General features: G+C 27.4%; 1 protein-coding gene across 2 annotated transcripts in view; it reads right to left on the reverse strand.

The window, feature by feature from the left end:
• The window catches only part of LOC121129279 (neurotrimin), a 242,623-nt gene extending 216,374 nt beyond the window's left edge, over nucleotides 1–26,249 (reverse strand). The window contains exons 1-2 of one of the 2 annotated variants that reach the window (XM_071893309.1): nucleotides 26,122–26,249; nucleotides 4,067–4,102 (exon numbers count right to left, since the gene is read on the reverse strand). The gene's annotated coding sequence lies outside the window, so the exon portion shown is untranslated. The remainder of the gene's footprint in view (nucleotides 1–4,066; nucleotides 4,103–26,121) is intronic. The other variant, XM_040724984.2, reaches the window with a different exon arrangement.
• Between the last annotated feature and the right edge of the window lie 767 nt (nucleotides 26,250–27,016).

Consider the following 27,016-nt stretch of genomic DNA (forward strand, 5'->3'; position numbering starts at 1 on the left):
TGATTTAGTGTAAGGAATAGGGTCAACTTCATATTAACTTAGAGGTATTACAAATTTTTCAGCTGAATGGAACTTCATCTGACATGTATGTCTACAATGCTTTTTGCTTTACGTTTTTGGAAATAATGTGGCATTGAATACATAAAGTGTAATTCATTATTTCAGTTTAGTTGGTAGATCATAAGGTAAATAAAGACATTTATATCTAACTTTATTCCAATTACGGAATGAATTGAATTTTATCGATAGGCATCTTCTTTATATAAAATTAAATGATTCTGCCAAAATTGTATCCGGACATTTGTATCTGCGACATTTGTATCCACATTAAATATGTGAAACATTTATATCCATTACATTTGTACTCACAGTAAATAAGTGCGACTTTTGAATCCACATTTTTTATTTATTATATTTTCTCAAATTGCATATTTTTATTGGTCTGTAATAGCCTACATAAGGGATGAAAATGGGCTGGCATGACAAAAGTGGAGGGATGAAATATCTAGCGTTCAAATAAATTACGATGGGATTGAGGGGTCATCAAGAAGAGCAAGGAAAAGGGGCAAGTAAAGAAAAATGTCAAAAATATGGTCAAAATACAATGACAATACGGACAATAAAGAATATCCATCACTTTTGGCTGATTATATGTAAAATACAAAATTAATTAAAAAATAAATATGTGGTGTGAAATCATTAGTACTAACTGTAATTACATAGTATACAAGATCTGAATGTGTTCATATACAATTTTCTTACTTATACATATAATAAATTGTGAGCTAACTGAGCTAAGATATATGAGATTTGGTAAAAATCTCATGGATACAAATATCGTGGTTATATATGTCATGGATACAAATGTTCAGATACATATGTCTGGATACAAATGTGGCAAAATCAAATTGCATCGGTATTGTTATCAAATTGATCATAAAACATCTAGTCCTTATATATTTAATATATCTTTAAAAATATAATTTCACCGAGAATATTAATTATAAGTAGGTTCTAAAGATTTTTCTGCGGTTAAAAATACAAATATATAAATGGTTTTATAATATGATGTAATTAATTGACATAAGTATTAAATGTAAGAATGAATATTCTTGTCTCTACAAGTTCACTCTCTCGGATTACCCTTATACAACAGAAAAAATAACGTTTATGGAAACCATTGTGAATTAATTAGAATTCATAAGTTTACTTTTTACTCAACTTGATATTCCGGGTTTTTTATTAATAGTAAATTATATTTATATAATAGACTAAGAAGTAATTATTTTTACTTAAATATAACGATAGAAGTGTTAGTTCTTTAAAGGATAGGACTGGTCTTTTTTGGACAGAAAAAAAAAACGCAAGTAAATGATAAAATATGTCAGTTTTTACCTAATAAGAAATTAAATACTAAAATATAAATAAACACCGTTGCGTTGAGACTCAATTACAAGTTTTTAATAACAATATTTTAGACAACACATTAATGTACCTATATAATAAAAAGTGTTTTTTCATCCCATCTCATTATCAAATATCAAATACAGATCTTCCATCAAGGCCAGAATCAACAAATACACAGTAAATTAAATGGTAATTTTGGGCAGATGAATTAATGTATCAAATATATAGAGCCTACTTTCTTTTCATGAAAGTATTTTATAAATAAAGTAACTAAAAATGGAAGAAATTAGAATATTTTATGTTAAGAATTTTTGGTGGGATATCCATTGATACATCCACCCTCTATATATTGTAATAATTTGCAGAAATATGTTTCTTTTATTAATGTTCATATGTTACTTCTAAAGATATTAGTAGGGGTTAAGATTGTAACTATACTTAATGCTATTAAATAAATTCCTTAACATTTTATAATTCATAGGTACTTGCGAGGTCAACATAAACAAGAACATTAATAGTAATGAAAATTATATATATATATTTATAATGTTAGATTGTACTTATGTAAAATTATAATATTACCAATAGAAACGTAGTAAGTTGATAACCAAACAGTAATATATAAAATTGTGTGATCTGAACTTTTTATACAACACAAATCAGCAAAACTATAAATTTTTAAAAGTAAAAAAGTTTTTAAATATGAATCCTTCAGTATTTTATTTATATGTAAATAGTTTATTATTTTATTTTTCTATTTTAAAACTTTTAAAGAAATGAAAAGTCTACTTTTGAATAAGAAAAATCAGTAAATCACCAAAAGAATTTCCGTATTTTTTTCATATTAAATTTAGGAATAAGTCACTGAATGTTAATATTATACTAAAAGTAAATTGGTAAGTAATAAAATATTTATGAGTTAGACCTTTAAAAAATTTAAACCTTAATCTCAAATAATATTTGCTACAAAAAATTAAAATCAATTAATTTAATCTGCTGAAATAAATCCAATCTAAAATTATATCATCTACTCTTTTGAGGAAAACAAATCAATTATTCATATTTTAAATGTGTTTATTTCGCTTACGTATAGATGAAAAAATGGGGGAATTATTTATTCCAACACAATGTATTGACAATATAATGCTTTCATATAAAATGTATACAAAATAAAGCTAAATATTTAATATTCAATCAATTTTATGAGTATCAGTTAGTTTGAAGAATAAAATCAAATTAAAATATAAAGAGAGTGTATTGGAATAACTTAAAATATAAAAAAACTTCTGTCTTTGTATATTATATTTCAACAATATAATACATTTGAAAGTCCGATCAACAATTTAAGGTCTAATAGACTAAAAATATAAGGATCCATACATGGACCACGTAATCTAATATTTTATGACACATTTCCCTTACTTTTTTTCCAGAAAAGGTTTACTTCAGCATTAAAGTATAATTTATTTATGAAATATTTCAGAAAATGACAAAAAATCATAAAAAGAAGCTTTTAAAAGGGATAAAATTTTTGCTGGATAAGTGCATTAAAATAATCGTTGTTTAAAAAGTATAAAATGTAAAATTGAGATATTTAGTTTTAATACAAACTCTTTTAATTAAGTCTTATAGCTTTTTGACTTTTTATAATTATTAATTTGGAATTTTGAAATAAAATTTATTTACGAAAAAAGATTCCTTTTAAAATGGTCCTTCATTAGATTTTTTGTCAAATTAATTGAGAGCATGCTTTTTTGACTTGCTTATACAGTGTGGAAACCTTCATACTTTCCGTAGCATTTAATGACAAGATTGTAATACGCCACCAAACGACAGCTAATAAAAAATAAATAAGTTTTGTTTTATCTCATGTATCTAACTGTAAAATGTCGGAGCAACAAAAAAAATGCAACGCGTTTGTGATATGCTCCACGCCAGTGTCAGTGCCGAGAAGGCTGTAATGACCGTTGGCCATTCGGATTACATTCAATATCTGAAATCCTTTAAAGCCTAATACAGAGAAAAATAAATAGAAATTTATAAGGAACAAGCTCACTTCTGGCCTCCCTAATTGTGGCCTGTATCCATCCTTAACACAGCCACTTGGACTTTGCAGTTTCAAGTTATAGAAGAATGTCTTACGCATTTGTCATACTAATTTGTATTTGCAGTCATGACAACGTGGTACGCAATGGGGACGGTCTTCATTGTGAAGATCTCCCAATTAGCGTCGAGACTGTTATTTCTTGTGAAGGAAGACATATTGAATAACAAATAAAGCAATATATAAGTACTATTTAAACATATTACAAATTGGTTTTGTGTGTCGTTTCTTGATTGCATTAAAATTACGTTTGTTGTAATTTAGTTATGTTACTGCAAGTTTTGGGGGCCGACTCTGTAAACTTTCCAAAAAAAGTTTATCTAGTTTTGTTAGATTACTTTGAATGGAAACAATAGCTTGACGATTATCCCAAAAATAACTTTTCAAGTTTTTGTTAATTTTTTTCAAAACTAAAGGCTGAAAGATAGAATACATTCAAAAAAACCAAAAAAAATTATACATTTTTAAGGATTAGCATAAACAATTTAATTTTCAGGTACATTATAAACAATATTTCAACTTTGAAATGCTGTGCAAGTTTATTATGCCACTTACCTATCACACAACCCCTTTTACACGTTATGTAGCAACCTAGAAATAAAATAAATAAATCCTGCTTAGGAAGTACTTTTGAAGCACCAATATAAATAGATAGTAGGAAAGCTATATTAGGACAAAAGAAATAGATGAGAACTTCCGAAAAACCCTTTACAATTTGTTTTTTTATTGACATAGAATAAAGACAAACCATAGACAAAAATAAAAAACTATTTTTCATCTATTCTAAATCTGTATATTATATTTTATTTTTAAAAGTAATTTCAGACCTTCATTACTCGTAAAATTGAGATTTCCTTGATATTTTTATTTTGTTTTCATCTATAAAATTTGTATTAAATTAAATAAAAAATCGTTAAAAAAATAATTTTATTTGTTTTTTATTAAAGGATAACCATTAGTAGTGGTTTAGTTGACATAATGAAATATTAGGTTATCCAAATCCGTGAGAGGAAATACATTAACACAAATCCCACTCTGTATCTAGTAAAGACATGAAGAGTAAATACTTCCATATGAAATATCGTCACTTCTACTCTGAGTCTAGCTAGAACATACCCCACTAATTCTAAAACAAATCCTTCGTGTTACTCATCATCTTTCATAAGCTCATGCAATAGTGATTACTTTATACTTAAATGTTCATCCCTCAAAAATTTAGGAATAATGATAACAAATTCTTTTCAAATTAAAAAAGCCTGTACAGATTGCAAACTACAAATATAGTTTATAAGTCATATTTTTAACAACTCTTAATATAAATATGGAATTTAAGTTCAAGGTAGGAACAAAGTGGGGTTGCTAAACATCTCAGGGAAATACGGGAGGATTACATAAATAGTATTATTTTTTTTTTAATTTACCTTTTTTTGTTCATTGGATTTCTTAATAATGTAAATGGAATGGTATCATTTTTTAAGGATGTCTTACAAATTTTCATAACACAATATGTATCCTTTGTTTACAAAGTTTTAGTCAAAGTGAAATCCAAATTCAAAGGTATTTTTATTCTTTCTGAATGGAAACAACAGGAAGTACAAGAAAATATTTGTGTTCTAACTAAAAAAATATATAGGAAAACTTTCTTACTAGTTACATAGTTGCAACTGATGAAAATTATGATTTTCCTTATAGGTAAAAAATTTATTTATCCATACATGAAATGTTTTGTTTCCCTTTTGAAATTATAAAAATTCACTTTTGTGTACCTCGGTACAACTATATCATATCGGCTGAAAAGTTTTGGATGACGCTTTTCTTTTTAAATTACCTAAATTTCAGTTAATCCCAACCTTCAAAAGATCATTGTCACAAGTTGATGTAAATCTGTATTGCAGCTTTGGTTTTCTTCTGTTAAGTGGGATGCTACTTTTATTATTTCCAAAACAACGGATCAAAAATAATTTCGTATTTTAATTTTACACTGTTTATTTATTTTCATGGGAAGAAATACTGTTCAAGCTAATGAATGGCTAAAAAGTATTATAGGGACTCTGCTCTATCAAAAACAAGAATTAAACGGGTTTTTGCTGACTTCAAGCGTGGTTATAGAGATACCAATGATGCAGAATACAGTGGATGTTTAACTTAGATTGTAACAACAGAAAACTTGATAATTTTTTTTTTTGCATGGAAAGAAAGTGAAGTAGCATAAGTTAGCTGATATCGTATAGATATCAAAAGGACGTTTTGCCTCTACATTGCATGATCATTTGTTCATGAGAAAGCACTATACAAAGTGGGTGCCAGATTTGTTCACTGTTGACCATAAACAAAAAACCGCTACTAATTCTGAATAGTTTTTGCCCATGTCTAATAGTAACAAATCAGAATTCTTGTTTTGATATGTAACAATAGATGAAGCATGGATTTCACCAGGATTTTCACTCGAACTTTGGGAGTCAGAGACCAAGGTGAAGCTGGATAGATATTGTTGCCAATAGGATGCCTTAAATGTGGTAGCAGGATTTGTATCGAAGTATCAAAATGCTCCAAGACAATTTTGACTAGCTTATCTTACCGGAATTTCCCCCTCTATACAAGCCAGATCTGAATCCAATTGATTTTTTCGCTTGGCGTGCGATTAAACGACAAACCAAACGATCCCTCAGCAACACCAAAGACGAACTTATCAGTAAGTTCAAGAAATAATTCCAGGATTTGACAGAGTACCAAGAAGCCATGTATAATGACGTTCTTAAGGCTGGAAGTGGTTTCATTAAATAATGTAAATGATAATCTATCAAGCTTTCAGAATCTAGTTGAATTTTTGTAAAATCTAATAACTGATTGGAAAAAACTTGCGTTTGACAAAAATCATTTTTCGCGGCACAGAAAGCTTGTACATGTTGTATATCTTTAGTCATCTATAGAAGTCTGCATATTCCTTACTTTATCTTCCTCTTCCTTCTTAAAATTACGCAACTTAAAAATTATTTAGGTATTGCAATGTTACAATGATTAAATTTAGCCTATTTAAAATAAAAAGTAATATTTGAAAACGGGTATTATAGTAAAGTATTTTAGATAACGGTTATTATAGAATTGTATATTTGAAAATGACTCACTAGGGAAACATAATTTTATAGGAATATATGTATAAATGATATAATTGGAAGTTTAATTCATAAAGTCCGCTTTGACAATAATGAAATTATTATATTAAATGCAATATAATTTATTTCTAAACTTATTAAATTATCATGAAAGGAAAAAAAAAAATTTTACTTAATAAATACTAAACAGTGAAATTCATATATACATTAATCAACTAATATATCAACAATAAAATTTAAATATACGTATAGTAAGTGCAACAAAAAGAATATAAACAATATATCAATTGGGAATAAGTTCAACTTTGCGCCCTATTAGTAGGTAACATTATTTAATTTATTTAGCTGAAGCAAATTTTGTCTGTTTGTCAATGTTTAAAAACTGGAGGGAATGCCAAGTACTTCTGCTAGTAACACAACAATTTATCAGAATTGCACTTCTATACAAATTATAATTCATTTTTTTATGTAACCTCGTATTTGATGGAGATTTACTATAAAATATCATCTGTCAAAACCTTGGGAAAATCTGTTAACTTTAAAGCAATACTTGAACAATAATTGTAATCCAAACAATCATATTTTATGTTGCCTCTTTTAAACATAAAATATTTAATTTTTTACCAACCGATTCATTAGACAAGTGCTCGAAGAAAATTTTGAGAAGAGAATAACAGATTATTTGTGTGTTATAAAAATGACAAAAGTCTACTGCTCAATTTCAAATCATCACAAGATTAATGAAGTACTGATGCCTATAAGGTCATACGTGTTGTAATGAATACATTGGAATTTCAATCCAAGCAGTTTGGATTAAATACATAATGCATACAAATGAAAATATAATAATTAAATTATCATTCAATGAAAAAAAAAAAAGTTTTTCACGTATTTTTGAAAAATTATAAATCTAATTTTGGAGGTGTTATATCAAGAAAATATTTTATATTTAAGAAATATAAGCCTGAAATCTGACTCAATGACTTTGTAACATAGGAATAAGTTTTCACAATTAAAAAAAACGAATAACTTTTTTTTGTTTTTAGAAATGAACAAAGATTGTAATTTAAAAAAAAGAAAGCTCTGACCATCCATAAGTCTAAAGGATGTTATTGGGTTAATGGCTTGCAAAGATGAGGTTTATTTAGTGCCATTGTCCAAATCTTTGAGGAGTGATCTTTAGTAGATATTTGAAAAGGTTTAGTAAAATTATAACATGATAATACAAAAGCCTACAAAATTATGGTTCTGTTGAGTATTCCAAAAAGAATACAAGATAATTTGAAAATTAAAGCTTTAAATTTACTCAACTCTAACGTCATAGTAGTTAAAAAATTGACAAAATATTATGAAATTTATCCTCAAATGTAATAGCAATTGCTTTGTTATACTAGCAAAATATGCCACAATCCACTTTAAAATACCGGATTGGTTTGATAAATTCCTGGATTTATGGAAGGAAATATCTAGACATCATGTAAAGGCCTTAGAAATAATTTGAATATATATTCTTATTTTATCTATTATTTTTTTGCACTATACATGTTTTTAGTATTTGTTTCATAAGTTACAAAAAAAAATTACGTAGTAACATTTAGATCTAATGTTACAGAAAGTCTTTAATTTGAAAGTATAATTATAAATTGTTATATACGGTAATTATTTTTGTTTTCAGGTTTTTTACAACCGAATTAAAAATTCAAAGAGAGTTAAAAAAATATTTAAAAATATTTCACTTATTGCATTGAACCGTATCATTTTTTCCAAATTCAATAACTTCATACTAAGATTATAATAGTTTGAACTTCATCATCCGATAACTTAACGAAAATCAATTTTCCATATTTCCAAAGGTATGGTCAATAAAATAACTAAACGATATGAGTATTTTAATTGCAAAAGTGCATGTCTCATTCAGCTTTATATATATATATAACAACAGTTTTCCATTTTGTTTTAAGGATATATCTCGATTTTGAATTTTGATAATAGGTCGATAAATAGAGGAAATGAGAATACAATCGCATTTAAAAAAAAATATAATAACGAATATTTTGTTTGTGTTTAAGTTCTTACTAAATTTTGAACTTTAAAAATAAGTCTATGAATAAAAGAAATGTAAATGATTCAAAATTGCAAAAATGATGTTTTTATTCATCAATCATTTTCTGAGCACATTTCCTCACTGAACTTCTAGTTAAACATTATTAATAGAGACAATTTGATGATATTTATATCCCCTTCCTTTAATATTTACATTTGTAATATTTTTTGGAGAATTGTCTTACAAATAGAACAACTTTTGCTATATATTAATTCTGAGCAACTAATGCGATAAAAAATGAAATATGTCAACAAGTTGAGTTAAGTGTAGAATAAACAAAATTATTTGAATGAGAGATTCTTTATTAGAAGAAGTTAAAATTCCCTATAAGTAAAATTAAAAATCCTAAACATTTTCGGCATTTAAAAATAAAAGCCAAAAAGTGAGATGGTAAATCTGACAATTTGAATACATTTTGTGAGGAGTACAAGTAAAGTTGTTATAAAGGAAAGAAGCACAAATATGGCTTCATATTCAGCAATGAAATTGGCAGGATGTCTATCGATGTTCCTTCTCAATTATATTTGGAGTCCAACAAGGACTTACACTTTTAACTTTTCGACATCTTTTCGTTTTTTTTAATGAGCAAATGTACAAGTGATTACTGTATAATGAGATTTTCTCACTGCAAGAAATGAAGAATAATTATAACAGCTTTAGAAAATAGCCCCACTGCTCAGAATTCCAAACAGAAAAATTCTTGCAGGCTGTGAAATGCTTAAAATTTGCCATTCTACTGATCAAAAATATATAATAGCTACTTTTGACAATATTTTTGTCTGAAAACTTTTTAAAAATGTGGATATATTTTTTATGAAAGGAAATAGGGATACCATATTTACTTGTATATAACTAGTGTACATATTTCTTTCCTATGTACCTTCTCATATTATAATATAACTGCCACAGCAACGGAAAATAATCTATTCTAAAGGGCTTGAGTGTTGAAAGAGGATATTATTACTACAGGACAACTACGAACTTTCTACAAACGCTTCTATAATAATATTTAGTCGAGTAATATTAAATTACGAAGACGTCATTTTTACCGAAGTGATTCTAGGATCCCCTTCTTCAATACTCTTAGCAGATAACAAGATCTACATTGAAATCCTTTTTTCTTTATACCCTTTTACTTGTGAACTTTACTTTACACTTATCTATTACTTTCTTTGCATTTATTGTATATATAATTAATTGGAGTTAATTGTGTGTATTTGAAATTCCTGTTGATATCCTGTATTACGTCTACAAAAGTATTTCCTCACGTTCCTCCCCTTCTTCCTCCAAAATATTTCTACATGCGCTCCCTTCCTTATTTTCTTAGGAAGAGATTTATTAATATTTAATTACTACAATGGATTAGAGTATAGATTTAAAAAAAAAAGAGATTTTATTCACACAAGAGCTCTATAACTAGAGAAATGGCAAGGCTTAAAAAAGTTAATTGATTTTGAGGATAAATTACCCAACCATGAAATTACCCAACTTAAGACAAAAGAAATATAAAAATACCAAAGATATTTGGAATCTTTAGAGGAATCTGGTCAAAAGTGAGTTGAGCACTCCTCTACAGATAAAATACTTATGAAAGAAGTCACTGATGACTTGACTACATACTCTGGTAATTTAATGGATATAAATGGTTTTGCTCTCAATACAATTAGCTTGGAAAATAATGTCTCGGTCAGCCCTCCATTATCGTAGTTATTAAACAAATAACTACGACCAGAAAATTTAACTTTAAAACATAACTCTGTGGAAAGGAAACTATGGAAACAGGAGTTTTCTGCATATTACAAGCAACATGAATCTTATTGAAATCTCATTACAGCATGCCTATTTTTTCAAATGTGTAGATTTAAATCTCGGAGAAGCAATAATGCAGAAAATGGTCGAGTCAATAACAATTTTTAAAGATCCAAACAACATACATGTCTTGTCTCTTATTCAAATTTTGGATTCAGTGTTAAAAAAAATTAAATATACAAAGTTTCGGAGACAAGTTGAGTGTATTAGTCTTAAAACAACACAGAGGGGAATCAATGTCCCAAACATATCAAATACTCAAAAGTATGGGAGAACTTCAGGAACTGGGTTTAGAAGGATAATATGCAATACTAACTATTAATTATTGTACAAATGAAGAACTGAGAAATGAAAAATTCAAAGCAAAAGAATGCTCTTTTGAAAACTATTGAGAGATACAAATCTGTTGAACTTCAATATACAGTCAGAAAACTTTTTAATATAAGAATAATTTTGATGAAACTAAATGGACAACACCAAGGCAGAAACAACCGTTTAAAAGGATAATTTGTTTCAGATGTGGATCAAATTATCATGAATCCGACAAGAGCAATATTGACAAAGAAATTAAATGCAAAGAATGTGAAAAAAATGGTGACATTAACAAAATTTACCAAAGCTCAAATCAATGGAAACCATGACGCAATACCCATTCGGCTAACTTCATTTCATCAAAAAACTTACACCCAACAGTAGAAATCACAGTTCATAATCTGAATAGTCGTTTAAATTTTACCCGACTGAGGAACCACTGCACCTCTGATATCATATGACTTAGTAAAAAAATATTCATAGCTGATGGATGAAAATTCACAGCTCAATTTCAAATAGCCACAAGAATTTTGTTTTTCAGCACTCCATATGAAGATGGTGGTTAATTATTAGACACGTTTTGTAGAAATGCCCACAATTACATATTCTGAGATTATTTATTAGTTTAAACCAGAGGGGCTGGGAGGACAATAACGTTAATATAATAATAGCAATAATTCTATTCGGCGTGTCATCAAAAAAGAAAGAAAGTACTTCTAAGGCTTGGTCGATAGGGAATGCTTTATTAAATGTCAAGAGTTACCTAGCTAAGAATGTAACTGTAGGAGAACCTGTGGTTGCAGAGGAAATTCGTGCTACTTTAATTTCGGCGGTGGCAAGATATGAAGCGTTCGAGTTGAAAATCCCTAGAGCCCCCGAAGGTGCTTGGGACTGGGCATCTGATATCAACAGATATTATACATCAAACGCATCAAAACATTTTCGGACATTGCAAAAGATACTCAAACTTTTTAGAAAGAAAAAAAAATGAGCTAGTTCTTGGTTTAAAAACAAATTTGCTATTAAAATTATGTTTGTATTTTACTAATTTTAGATGCTAATGTAGATATTTGAATATCCTTATGTTTGTAGGCCTTAATCTGGTGAATAAATTTTAAACTTTAATGTTTAATGATATTCTTGTAAATGCATCTTCCCCAGAAAATTTTAGATAATTTTAATTTTGATACAATTATTTGTTGCCTAAACAAAGGTTTAAAAAAAAATTCCTTCGGTCGTAAATTCCTACAGTTTTTATTAAATCTAAGGAGAAAATGAAATGTAGTGGTGTTAGGGAAATGAACCTTTCATACTTTAAAAATCATTCACACAACAAAACAGGTGTGATGGACTATAACAAAGTGAAATACTACTTGATTGAGTCACCTTAGTAAATTAGATATGAAACACCCTGCAAGATTCCGATACACTATGAGAACATAACAACTAAGGAGTTGGACAATTATGTGAAGATGGTAGTTATCAAAAAATGTAAAAAAGCAACAGAATGGATATCACCTATGATTTTCCGGGTTTCTTTTAGTTGAAAAATTACGTACAACAACTTCCAGTAACATCATCAAAATTATGAAAAAATGGTTGATGAACTTGATTTACCCAATGTAATGATTAATGGGCCCCAATTTCGTAAAGAATTCGCCAACTTATATAAATATTTTCAATCTTACGTGAGAACTCGCCATATCATCCCACGGTCACGCCGAGGCTGCTGCTAAAATGCGAAATATTTACTCGAGAAATATCACGGATGTTGGGCATTATTTCGAAAGGAAATAAATGCATGGCAAAATGCACCTAAAGAAAAGGATGCTTCACCTTCGGAGCTAATGTTCGGAAGACACATGAGAGGTAGCTTACCCATGATAAATAGTTCCAAATCTAGAAAATTCAATGTTGGAAATCACGTGCTTATTCAAAATTCAAGAACCAAGTGATGGGATAGGGAAGGAGTCGACACTTGTATAACTCATAGTCTACACTCCTACGAAAGCTCTATTAATGGAAAAGCTTGCATAAGAAATGATAAATTTCTAAAATTAAAAAAAAAACTGCAAAACCCAAGTATACTATTTTTGCAATTATTGGTGTGTATATATATATATATATATATAAATGGTATTAATATATCTTGATGGGCGTGTTACAATATTTACTTATATACATTTATTTTCCATGTACCTTCTCATATTATAATATAATCAGTTACACATACACTAATCAACAAATAGTAATGATACTGTCGATAAAACATCATTGAATAAATAAATATCCATGGATATCAATCACATAAAAGTTGTCAGAACATTACATATATTAGATAAATGGCTTTTTATTGCTCAACAATTTTATTTTAAAATGAGAAGACAATGAATAATTTGTATTTTTTTAGTTGTCATTCTTGTATTACTTCTGTTTTATGGCATTATGGCTGATTATATTATTTATCCAATATTAATTCGTGTTTAGAATATTGTAATTGGTTTTATATGGTGGTAATAATACTATAAATAGGGTTTTAATAACTACATAGAACTCTTAGTAAATTCTATAAACAACCAAACAGATAATTTAAATGTATATAATGATACATATATTTTTTATTACAGCAAATGCAATTCTATTAAATGATGTTATGTATCCAAGTAGCTTCGTGTAATTGAATTGAGTTTCTGTTCGGCATCATTACAGTATACATATAAAATGTTACTAATAATTTTAAAAGAAGTTGAGTAGAAGTTAAATATCTCAAATCGAGATATCTCAAACCTTAAAGCCTTTTTTTTCCTATATTATGTACTATTCATTTGTGTTGGATTGGTCTAAAAAAACGGCAGTACTCAGTCTGGTCCTCATTAATTTTGTGAGTACTAGGAACAGTCGTTATTGGTCTTTCATGGTAACTATGTCATATCATCTGTTGAAGTTACATCATAACCTCTTTAAAAAAGACGTAGGAAGTGTATAGCTAGAACCTACAATACTCTAATATTATATGTTTTATTTGTTTCCTTTTTATTTTTTTTAATCTTAGCCAGAAGTTAAGAAAATAAAAAGATAGCTAGCACTAAGGGCCAACAATTTATTATATCATATAAAGTTCATTCCAAAAAGAAACAGAAAAAAGTCCCAAAATCATTTGGTAGTTGGACTAATCAGTTAAACATACGTTCCGCTTCTAATCTCTGTAGTACTCTCAAACTATCATTGCAATATTATTTTTCCACAATTCTTCAAACGAATTACATACATATATTATATATATATGTCATAATATTAAAATTATACATAGTATTTTATAAGGAACTAGATTAGAATATTGCTTATTAATATTTTATTAAAAGCGTAGCGTTACATTTGTATTTCTATATGATATACAAAACTTCTTTCTACAAATATTGAAATGACCACTACATATAACAACGAGAATTCAACAAGAAATTATATTCTTGTCTGTATGGAAACTGAATATAAGTGCATTATAACTTATATTATTACTTTGTCTATTTATCAAAAAAAAAAAAAAGTTTTCAAACAGCCATGACGTATCAATTCATGCGAAGGAATCGAAAGGTGACAACAAAATAAACATTATAGTTTTGTGTTAGTTATGTATCACTGTGTTAATTAAATTGTGATAAAGATCCTAACTGATTAGAAAAAAAAGACGGGAGAGGGTTAAAAGGGGAGAGGCTGATGAGGAATGGAGTTGTAGGACCTATCCGATATTTGAATTCCCTCATCTCAAATATTAGTGTTAAATTTGCATCAAATATTTCGAGTTTTTGAGTTCTGTGTCGAGTTGTGGTCGTGTTTGAACAATATTTATTACAATTTTTTATTAATAAAACAAACAAAGCTTCGTCGAATACAAGTTATTTGATAATTTTCAACATATGCTATGTGGTTTCTCCTTTTTAATCCACCAGTTTTTCTTTTAAACAGATATGTGTGTCCACAATTTTTTACAGTCCCGTAAATGATCCTATAAATTCAAATAAATATAACTCAAATATTCCAAGGTTTGAATATTGGAATCCAAATAAAGGCGTTTTAAAAAAAATCTGACTAGATCAATTAATCAACAAATCCAACATTTTCACTGTTATACATATATTTTTAGGATCATTTTTTATTTATTTTTTCGACAGTAGAAGATAGATTATTTCTTCAATCATATAAGAATTTTCCATCCCCTTTAATTTTCATATTTTTTTTTTTTTAAATTGGTGTTGATAAAAAGTAAGAACATAGAGAAAATTTATCTCAAACCTCGATAATTATTTATTCTCAGAAATTGTTACTATCTAATAAACTCCTGTAAAACGATTTCCAAAACTTCATTCGCAATATGTTACTTGCAATAGAACAATGTATATTTATTTGACATTGGCTATGTATCAGAAAAAGATTAATAAAGATTTTTGTTCAATGTATAATTAATTAATGCTATGCTTTTTTCTTTTTTCTTTACAGGTTTCAAGTTTCCACTCGGTACATTTAAGTAGTACATGGTCTTTTATACTCATTTTTCTTTTCAAATTTATGTATTAACGCTATTTTTCAAATCTTTACTCAAAAAAGTGCATTGTAAATTAAAAGATAAAGCAACCATATAACCATAACTTATTTTTTTCTGAAAAAAAAAAAAATTTAATTGACTTCTTTTGTGTGATTTTTAATACGAAGGGAAAAACACGACTTGTATAAACACAAAGCCTACTTAAAAACGCTTAATTATAACAAAAAAAAACTTGTTTTCTCCTTTAGGTGCTTTATATTACATATATACAATTATCTAAAAGCTCGTTATATAATAGTGATCTTCTGTTCACATATTCACAATACCTCTTCACGTTCTCATCAGCGTCCAAATAAATAATGAAAGCAAAAATGCTATAATCATTTCATATTATATTGCCTCAAGATATGCTTTTCATATAAAGTTTTTTGGCATATCAATGAATGAACTTTTCAATGGATAAACTAAAGTCATCAAATAAAATTATTGGATTGCATAAATTATATATGCTAAAATTTGCAACTAATCTGAGAATGTACGTAGAATTAGTGGAACACTAAAAATTGTATTAGTTGTGATTATAAAAATAAATATATTTTAGCAAGAACTATATTTGTATGATCATTTTACTAATTTAGATTTAAAATTAGATTTTTGAAAGAAAACTTCCATCAAAAATAGATTTAAACCAAGAAATTAGTTCACCTTTACATTTTTTCGAATTATTCAATAATTAATTTTACATTTATCGTTCATAAGCACAAACTCGTAATTACTTTATACTAGGGGGTCTCTCCTGTGTTTCCCTCCTTTATGAAGATATTTCACACCTACTAGAAATCCTACATTGAATCATTTCATAATTTATATTTATATATAATATCCCAAAAATTAGCTTGTAACTTATATATTATTTCCGTGTTATTTTTTTTTCATTTCGGATTGGGTTACAAAGTTTAAAAAAAAGCAGGAATCCAGGTTTTAAAAAGCAATCCGTGCACTACAAGTGGTACTGATAAATATTAGGGGTATAATAATTTAAAATATATGTATGGGTAAGACTAGCATAAAAATTTATTATGTCTTTCTAAAATATAAGAACTAATACTTAAATTTCACAGTACTTAATATTCAAAAAAAGGAACTCAAAAATTACTGTAATTCTGTAACTGAAATATTGGTTTTTTAGGATCCTTTTGAAAACAATTTTGCGTCAAATAAGAAATTCGACTTTAAACATTAACTTTAGAAAATTAAACATAAATAAACTAAAAAAAATCTGGGATGGAAGAAAATACTAATGGAAAACTTACATGTATATATTATCCTCTTTAACCAAAGCAACTAGGGTATAATTTTTGATACCCATTTGGGATTCAATGAAATATTATGCAAAACATATTAGGTCTATTTGTTTTTCATAATTCATTTTATTAATCATAAAATCAAAATTAGTAGTCGTTTTATTGGTATAGTAGAAATAACCTAGGCTTACGTGGGTGTTATATTTGATATAAATTTATTTAATATAATCTTGTTGCTCATTAAATCATGCTGATCTAATTGTGTGTGCACTTTAAAATAGATAAGTAAGCAGTAATTTAAATACTGTTTTCTTTGGGCAATACTTAGAAACATATATTTTTATTTATTAATCTTATGATGCATATCTGTTGATGTTATATTTTTTAGTTTGTTTATTTTGATTCTAAATATTTAATGAGAGAAAATACATATCATAATCTAGAATAATTTATTGACAATTTTTTTTTTTTTCATGAAATGATGAAAATTTTTAAACTAAATTTGAATCAATATTAGAGTCTCAACTTTTTCTTAAAGTATATCTTTTTTATACTTTATTAAATTTTAGAAAGTTATAGAGGTCTTGCTTGGAGACATTCTTTGACATCTCTTTCCTGCTAGCCACCTAACTCCCAATGCTCTTTTCTTGTAAAAATGCTGTGGAGAAGCTGCTTTGACCATTTTAAAAACCCTCTCACTTTTTTGTATGTGGCAGGGTCATTTCAACACTTTCATTGGTGTTTGGATAGAGTTCTTCAAATCGAAAGTTGTTAAGGAGAAGTTAAGAGATAGCTCTGATACTCCTTCTGACCAGTTGATCAAGTCAATGATTTTGATGCTGAAAGATAGGATACACGGTTGTCCGTTTGGTCCACTCTCTCCTGTAATAGCCAGGATTATTTCTACCTCCAATGATTATCTCATTCTGGCCATCAAAAGCAAATTAGAGTTAGTAAGATAATTTTATTGTGATTATATTGAGCAGATCTTTCCACTGTTGGTATCACGAGTTCACACACCTATTTTTTCAGGGACTTGAGAATATTCAGTGAAATATGATGTGCCTTGGCAATTCTATCCAACAGTACTTCACCTTGTTATTGAACCAAGATGAATAATACACAAGAATTATAAATTTAATTATCAATCGTATATTTTTTTATATTTTTCACCTTCAGTATATTCTTTGATTCCCGAGTCTGAAAAGTATGTTTGCAGTGGTGAGCCAGCAGCACTGGTAAACAGGTCCTATATCCAAGAAAACCAGCCTTCCAGTTGATACTCCTTCCCTGATATAAATAAACTAGCATATAACTGTACTGTTAATCTATAGACAAAGATTGAATAACCTCATCACAATGTTTGACAAGTGGTAGGTAATAGAGATTCGGGAAAGTTTGAATTGATATCCAAGTCTGTATCCCTGTATAGTAGCTTTGCTATTGGTACAGATTCGGAGAGAGTTGGGTCATCCAGCTCAAGAATTAGAGAGCGTAATGGAAATTCATTAGTATGCAGACTACAAAGCAACCAGACCAGTTTTTCCAAAACTTCATATCAAGATTTTGCATAACTTCAATAACTTGAAAATGTATAAAAATTTTCTTCTTTTTTATTTATCGCATATAAGTAGAATTGCAAATTCTTAACCCTGCCTATAAAAAAAAGCAACCAAAAATTACATAAAATTTGAAAATGTTTGAGATAAAAACAGCTTTACTGTCCTGATGATTTTTGATAAGTCTGTCGGTAAGTAATTTTGTCGAATACCATTATTAGTTTACTAGAGGATATATGTCTTTTTTTTACAGCTAATTGATATATTCCCATTTAAAAAATGCCAGGATACAATAGAGTGACCCGGTTCCCGCCTTCTATAAAACATAAATCAACCAACTTATTAGAAAAGTTAATGTATGTCGGCAAGAATAATGCAATCTGGCAAAAAAAAAAAAAAAAAAAAGTAGAAAAAAACATCAACCTTCGTTAAAAGAGGGTCGTTACTATCCGTTGTTCTAGTGTAAAATATTTATGAGATGATAATTAAAGTGGTATAATCAGTAATACTAAAATTAGCAAGATAGTTATTTTGGGATAATTTTGTACAACTATTGTCTATTTTTAATTTAGGTAGCACTTTTCCTCACCTTTTTTACTTCAAATAAGGAACTTAAGAGATATTTAAGCTTATAGTTAAATATGCTATTTTTTTAATGCAACGAGCACTTCCCTAAAACTAATATTATTTGTTATGTAATTTTTTTAATGTTATCTTCTAAGTCTGAGTAATTAATTAAAAAAATCCATTGAATTTTAACTCTATGCTGACCAGAGTTTCTGATTTTTATTATACTCATTGTAAGATAAGTTCATTCCTAAATTTATTATATAGAAAAACCAATTTATACTCAAGACTGCGAAAAAAAACATAGAAATATCTATTAACATTGAATAATGATAATTTTGTACAAAGAGGAGATTTTATGCCTGATTGAAGAAACTTCTTTGTATTAAATCTACGAGTATTTTCCAAATGTATACAATTTATTAAAAAATATATTTACATATATATCAATGGATATAATATGTATTTGAAAAATAATCAATATTTCAAATGAAATAGACACTCACTTTTTAAAAAAAGAGCTACATTTATACATATACTATGTACGTCTATCGTTTCTGTGTTTTATGAAAATTTATGGATATGTCTCCAAATTTAAAAATAATTGTATAATACATATGTGTGCGTTTAAGAAAAGACTGATTAAAGTTGAAACATACAACTTTTTCTGGACTATCTAAAAATTTATATGAAATTGAGTAATGTTACTATGTTCATTTTGATAATGAATAAAAACTATTTTTAAAAGTTTATTTGTATTTTTTTTATTGAACAATATTTTACAATAATGCAGTCATTTTTTTGCGCTTTTTGTTGTAAATTATAGGTTTTTACCTATGGATTATTATTTATGAGTTTATATAGTTATATCAAAAAGTTCAGTCATTGAGAAGACATTTGAGAAATGGTAACGCTTAGTACAATAGAGACTCTCCAACATGTGTTACAATTTCCCTCGTACTCTGTATTATTTATATATTCTTGATCCATTCTGATTATGTTTTATACACATAACAAGACCATGACAAGGGCTGTGAAATTGAATTTCTTCAATCTATACTACTGATCAATTTATATTAATTTAAAATTAGTAATCTTAAATTTTCAATAAATATTAGCGAATACCGTATCAATAATTGGCAAAAAAAAGAAGGTTAAAAGTGGTCCTCTTTCGCAGGAACTACAGCCATGAGTCTGTTTGACAAAACTACTACAGTAAGCAAAGGACCATCTCTATGGATATGTTGCGGTATTCTCTAATTAGGGAGTCTCTTGGTAAATCCATATTAGTATCAGACTTCTTGTACACCGTGTCCTCCGAAATGAACTAGATTCTAAAACCCATCGATATTCATATATGGTCGGGATGAAGGCTAAACGTTGTTGCTTAAAAAACTAGGGAAATGATTGTTATACCCCTTTTGAATCAAATGGAAAGTAAAAGAGGGATCATACTGTTGAAAGTTATAAATATCTTAGCTGAAGTGGGAATCAGAACATGGCTGGAGACTTTTTTCGACGTACTCAATACTTTTATTCTTCCCTAGGGCACAAATATAAGATGGACTTTACAGGAACGAGTGATGGCCACTTATACCATCATTGACGCTAGTTTTTGCATCCAACAGAACCTACATCGAGAATCAGATCTTTTATTGACCAAAATATGATCATTTTTTGTATTTAACTAGAGCCTCCATAGAAAAATATTTAGCATTACTAAAAAAAAAAATTACATGTACCAAACATCAACAAACTGAAGAATTATTTCATCTCTTCTCTTTCTTTTCTTTCGCATTTGAAAAATGATCAACAAATGATTTAAGCAAACTTTGTTGACATTTAATATCTAATTTATCACGATTTTTTTACAAATATATCTTTAAATATTTATAAGTGATATAAGTATAATTTGTCGTATCTTTTTTTAAAGTATTTAGGATCCACTCTGAGTATATAATTGTATTTTAATTTTCAATAATACATTAACAATAAAATGATTCATCCTTTTAATAGTTATACATAGTTATTTAATTATGCAAAAAATTGTAAATAAGTCAAAATTTCATAATTTGTTAATCAAACTTAATATTTTAACTATTACACCCTAAAAAGACAGTTGCAATGTTTGAAAAATACAATTTGCTAAAAACTTACTCACTGAAATAAATTCTATATAGATTGCCAAACTAGCTTTGAGTAATTGTGATTAGTAAAAAGTATTGTAGCTGTTCTCCAGTCTCCCTACTTGAATAGTAGTTACTGATATGCCAACGTAAATATATATAGATCGACTTACAAGTATTTCAATATATGTATAATTGAGTTTTTTAAATAGTCATACAGAATAAGGTAAAAAAGTGAATTAAATTGTCCACCAATATAAATAAAAAGAAATATATATGTAATTCAATGTATCCCTTGAATATGACTTAATTTATTTTTTTCATATTACTATACATAGGCTTATGTAGTAATTCATTTCTTTCTTTTTTTCATATGAGAAAATATTGTAAGGAATTTATGATTATAAAAATATTATATAGCAGCTTACATATACATTAGAGTAAACTGAAATGACAATAGCCTGGACTTTGGTATTGTAGGATATTTTCTATTTTGAAATTTTATTCAGATGAATAAATTATCATTTACAATGATTTACAACAGATCATAAAACGTCGTATTTTCAGAATAAAAAAATATGTATAAGATAATAGGTTTTTTTTTATTTGGCGTAAATAAATTTTAAATGTATATTTGATAATAATATATTTTCCACTCAGTACCAAAAAAATGAGTTTCGAGTTTTAAAAATGAAGAAATGAATCAAAATATTTGCACGTAATATAGAGTATATTTATTTACTTGCGACATCTTTATGACTAAGATACTCATAACTTGAGGCAAATATAAAAAATATTGTCAAAAGAAAAATCTCTGATTTACAATACTACGTTTATTATTAATCGTGTGTCAAAATTAAATATAAATAAATCTCCCATTAAATATATCCTACGATACCCCATTCCGAGATTTGTCATTGCAGTACAGTCTAACGTAAATTTATACTTTCTACCAAATATTCAATATGATGATAAAGTATTATAAGAAAATAATTTATTTTTGTATTATTTTGGATTCAATTTGTTATATGAGTTACTCGGTGTACATTGATGCGTAAGTTCTGGTACATGTAGCTATTAAAAATTATTTATCAACATCTTTTATAAATGTACCATGACAGCACAGAGTATCAATTTCAATATAAAAGATTATATCTTATCAAAATTTAAAATTATACAAACATGCAGTTCATTCTTACAAGTGTCAGATTGCATTTTGGTAATATAGACAAATTTTATAAACAAAGCATTTTCAATTTAATTAAGTAATAGAAAAAATAACTTATGTATATTATAATGAAGTTGTATTATAATGAATTTATTTTTTCGTCAAAGTTTAAATTTTATCATTCTTATAAAAAGGATATAAATACTAATGAAAATCACATTGTTTTTTTTTTAATATTCTTTTAATTGGTGAGATGGAGTTAAACGGATAAAATATATGTTGTATTACAATTACTCCATCTAACCTAGGATTCTTCTTTGAAGACAATATGCATAATGTATATTTCCTTCTCTAGGAACGACCAGGCCGCGAATCTACGCAGATTGAATTCAATTGAATAAATATTCACGAGCGCGTTGCCCTTGAGCTACGTCGTTCTATGGTGTATTTTTTTGATCCTTTTTTTGTTTTTTTTAGAGTTGGTATGTTAAATATTGAATTGTTTCTTCTTAAACTGTTGCAATTATCTATGAATTCATGAGGATTGAACTTTCTTTTCTACTACATTCAATTATATTCAAAACCAGACTCAACATTTGTGTATGCTCATAAAGAAAGGAGAGTAACCTTGAAGATTTGTCACAGTGTTATACCTGTAAACCTTTGTTGGAAGCAGAGTAGAATTGAGGATCGGTATTGGAGTAATTCTTGCCTATTTACTAGTTTATTTTCTTTTTCCCGGTGTCACAGCTGCTTGTAGCTGATCCAATAAAATATCATGATAGTTAAGCTGTTTTTCTCCAAAAATATTCTAAATTTTCAGGGTTACCATATTGACTTGTGGTTTCTTATTTTTGAACTTGACCAAAATATGCCCGATTAGCATCACTGTATATAAACATGACAACAGTTTTGCTACAAAAAGCTTATTGAAATACATTGAACAAATAACTTAAATGATTCAAATTATACTTTTAGATCTATATTACTTCCTTTTAAATCCTAACACGAGTACTGGCCAACCCAACATTGATTTGTTTGTCTTATCAATGCATAACATAATTTCCCTTCAGTAGTTGTTACTTATGATTAGTATTGTGGCAGTCCTTATTTATTTCGTCCAGTCCAGTGTTACAACAGGCCCTATTAGTACACAAAACGTCAAATGTTGTTTCAATGAAGGTCAAATGAGTTTTTAATTATGTTTAGTCATGGGTTGTTGATTTTTTTCTTCTTTTTGTAGCTAATTGTGAAATTCATTAAAGTAAAAGGGCCCCAAAATATATATTTTAAAGGAATTATTCAAAATATATATGTACTATTTTATGTATAATTTTTATTTGTTTATACTAAGGATGTACCAATACCAAATTTTCAGCCAATTCCAGTTTCGATTCTGATACCAACAGGATACCACGATACCATCTTTATGGACAATTCCGATTCCTTATTAAGTATAAAGGAATTTCATAATAAAATAACAAAATTATTTACATTTTTTAATGTATAACTTTTTATTGATTCCAGAGAGTTAAAAAAATGTATAAATTTATCGAACATAATTAGTTGTTAATGAATGTAAGAAGGTCTGGAATCGTGTTATTTTAAGGAAACCGGACGAATACTGATGACTCGAACTTGACTCAGGAAAAAATGGACTTTTCTTCAATTCTGTTCTAAACAAAACAAACTTACAAAAAAGAAATATTTAGTGAAAAAGTAACTTAATGGTTTCAGAATAAATTGCTCACCCCAACTTCTACCGTTAAGGACTTTTTGAACTATTCATTATACAATTCAAATATATGGGCACCAAAAATATGGCAATGTTTTAAATTGTTATTTTCTACATATAAAATTTCCTGTACAAACCTTTCAACTTGTATAATCTTTCTATGTACTTTCTCCATTATTATTTTTTCTTTTATTTGAATTTGTTGGAATAACGTGGTCTAGTCTAGCTATTTGATTCATTTATAACCGTAATTTTGTCTCCAAAAATGATCTCAAATAAGATCCAAATATTATCCATTTAAATAATTATGGACATGTATCGGTGGAATCGGAAGTATGAGCCGATTCCGATAACTGATACTTCAAAAAAGTTCGATTCTTGCCAATTCCTACCCTTCGGTACACCCCTAAATTCATTTTTGAAAAAAAGTCTTAATTTTCTTATTAGACTGAATATTTTAATAAGTAATCTAATAATTTTAACAGGGTATATTGAATATATGCATATATATACCGTTATATATAAAGGCGTGTTGTACATGTCAAAAAATACAACAACAAAAAAACACGACACTAGACTTTAATTAGTTGCATTATCATGCATAATATATTAAACAAACTCATTGAAGATATGATCTCCTTTTTATCAAGTAATTATCAACAAAAATGCCAATAGTACCATAATTAATATACCGACGATCCATGGAATATTCCATTATTGCATAATACTCATCAAAAGTAGTCTAGATCTTAATTAAAATTATACAACTCATTTTTTGTTTTCAAGTTGTACAACTTGTACACGACATGTATATCTACGTTATCTTAAGTGTGAAGCACATGACTTTTTCAATTTTCGATTAAAATTTGAATAATATATAAATAAATTTTCAAATGTTTTTACATGCCCTATTTAATTTTTATATTTTGCTTATACTCTGACTTATTCTTAAAATTTAGTTAATTTCTTTCATAAAAGATAAATTCAATTTCCCTATACTTTCAATATAAATAACAAAATATCTCAAATATATTAAAATACATCATTATTAATACTTCAAAAATAAACTTATGTTAAAAAAATCATGCTTACACAATCAACTTTACAACAAAAAACAACAACTAAAACTTATTATTAAAATATTTTAGCATTTTTTATGTGGTTAAGGATATATTTGGTTTCGAAATGTACTTAATGTTTTGAGCAAGTAAAATGTGTTCCTTTATTTACCTTTCTCTATTATTCATACACAAATCAATAATTTTTTGAGCATTTTTATAATATACATATTTTATGTGATCTTTTACTTCTTGTTGACATAAATATATTTTTTAATATAAGGCCAATTATTATGTATTTTTTTATATAAACTTCAATTTTCAATTTATTTATACGAGTATGTTATAAATATAATAATTATAAACTTTATATAAAGTATTAAAATTGTAGAAACATAAATAAAAATTAAATCGAAATCTAATCCCTTTAATCTTCAAAGATTAGATGTGTAGATTATGTTTAAAAAATACATATTTTTTTTATGACACAAGAATAAAGTAAAATTATAAAAAAAACTGAGTAAATCACACACAGGAGAATTATGAACTGTTCTTTATGTAGGACACTATTTAGTTAAAACAACCTTCAACGTAACTCTCTCATGGATGTCAATTGGTAAAACTTTTGTTATATTCTATATGTCGTATATATACCATTAAGAAAGTTTTAATATAGTCTGTACGGATTAAAATTGGATTGAATTATATTTATGTACATTTTTGTTCATATCATGTACAAAATTGAGGAAATAAACAACAGTCTAAAAAGAAATGGAGAAACTACGTTTTTGGTTTTTGAAAAATGTTTCAATTAATGTAAACAACTTATTAAAGAGGATTATTGGGGACTAAGGATATGTTATATTACATATGTGAATGTCAATTTTAATGAAGCTATGATAAATCTAACAGACTGCTAGTTAAATGTCCTGGAAATAATAAGTTTGTTTTATTTTATTCATAAATTATTTTTTCGCAAACAAGCTTTTTTTATTGAATCTACATAGATTACAATGTTTTTTTATATATTGAATATTCAAGACACTATAGTTTATTCTACTACTTCTTTACTATTTGCAATTAGTAATATTAATGGTTGCTTAACATTGGAATGTAATACATTTATTTGTAAAGTATATGTAATAGTGGTATTCATAGTAATAATATTTGTTTTATTATCATTATTTATAGCAATAATATCAATTATTAACTCACCAACAGATGTTAGAGTCCTTTTTTTCGAGAAGAAATTCACTTTAGTAACAGTAGAAAATTACAAGCTATGAACACAGCTTTTTGAAAATAGAGAAACGTTACTTCACTAGAAGAAGGAGTAATAGACTAATATTAAATATTTAACCATCGAGAAAAGAACATGAAGGGGAGTAAAAAAGAAGTAGCGATTCTCTTCTTTTTAGACCTTTTTCTATGACAAACCCCCGCTCTCTCAGTCATTCTTATTACAGAAGGAAAAACAACTTTTTTCGAGTAAATTAAAAATTCTTCTTATTATTTACTAAATTAGTTCTTCAAAATAGTATTAAAACATCTTCTTTTTTTCTTTTAAAAATAGTTTTTTTTTGTGTTATTTGATGAAGCAAAATCGTTAACGTTTTTCTAAGTATAGGAATACCCCAGGTTTTACTACTTTATCTATTAAACCAAGGCTTTCTTAATAAATCCCACAATTTACATGCAAGCCCATAATTATTAGCTTGTCACACAGAAATTCTTGAATTGTCTGATATTTATGTGGAACCAATTGTCCAAACTATTAAAGATAGTTATTGCTTGAGCTCATTAAAGTCTTTCAGAGCGGACCTGAACCTTAATTCCAGTTACCAACACGACTGGTCGAGGGATTGAATTACGGAAATAACTTACTATGCTGAATTTCATTTAAATTCTACATTCAAAGTTGCTCAGGACAAAATTATTAAAGGATTTCAGAAGGGATATTACATTTTTCCTTGACTGAAGCTGCACCTCTCCTTTTTGCATTAGCTTCAAACATAACTACTTTGTTCTTAGTTTTGAAGAACCTAAAAAGTTGATCAAATGACGCGGTGTATAACGGTTAGCAACATAAAATTATATTTCACCCTACGAA

Source organism: Lepeophtheirus salmonis, chromosome 14 (genome assembly GCF_016086655.4).
Source record: "Lepeophtheirus salmonis chromosome 14, UVic_Lsal_1.4, whole genome shotgun sequence".
Taxonomy (NCBI): domain Eukaryota; kingdom Metazoa; phylum Arthropoda; class Copepoda; order Siphonostomatoida; family Caligidae; genus Lepeophtheirus; species Lepeophtheirus salmonis.